The following is a 964-nucleotide window of genomic DNA, read 5'->3' on the forward strand; positions in this document are numbered from 1 at the left end:
GCCGACGGCATGAGGAGAGGCAAATGTGATATTGATGGTGCTGTATAGGTGCAGAAACAACTTTATGGTGTGAAAAAAGGCAATAACAATTCCCAGTTTTAAAGAGGATGTTCTGATGTGGAACGCAAAAAAGAATATTGATGTGGGCCTACTGATGCAATGCTAAGGTGACAGTATTTGTATGAGATGGTATAATTGAAAGTCAGATGCCACATTTCTATGACATGAGGAAACTTAAGAGGTTGTTGGTGCAAATGTGTTATGCCATGGGAAGAAAGGCAAATCTAGAGATGAAACTGTAAATGAGAGGAAGGGCAAACCCATGGTAATGCGATGCAAAATGTTTGATCAAAATGCAGTAGGGAAATCTGAATAGTAAATCTTTTACATGACGATGTAATTTGAGTCGCACAGTCTACAAGGTTCCCTTCCTAACATGCATGTTGCCCTTGATGTCCACTTTGATTGCAGCAGACGGTAAAATGTAATTGTTATCACTTGGTTTGCTTGGCTTTCAAAGGAAAATCAAAACTGCTTTGCCCAACCAGTTCTGGCTATTGCAGGCTGCAGTATGTGTAAGACCATCAGGCTTTGTTCATGGAAGGCTTGGGTGATTCGCTGTATTTAGGAGAATCTGACATTTCACAGATGTGTTTTCCTTTTTCCTGTGTTTATATAGTCATAAAGAAATATCGTTTACAACAAGAACTACATTAAAATGCCAATAAAAGTTATACACACAAGAAAAGAAGCTAATATGTGGCTGCCTGGCTGTTTTCAACTTACCTCCTCTGCACAAGTGTTAACCCATTATAAAGTTCCTGAGAGGAAACATTACCTTGATTTTTGTTTTGGGCTGGATTTGCACTTAACAAATCTGTTTAGTTGCTACCCCTGCCCCAGATTTCTGGTGTAACCTTGGGCAAGTCTTTTAAATTCTTGATTCCTCAGAGATTATACTCTT

The sequence above is a fragment of the Alligator sinensis genome, unplaced genomic scaffold (genome assembly GCF_000455745.1).
Source record: "Alligator sinensis unplaced genomic scaffold, ASM45574v1 scaffold599_1, whole genome shotgun sequence".
In the NCBI taxonomy this organism is placed as follows: domain Eukaryota; kingdom Metazoa; phylum Chordata; order Crocodylia; family Alligatoridae; genus Alligator; species Alligator sinensis.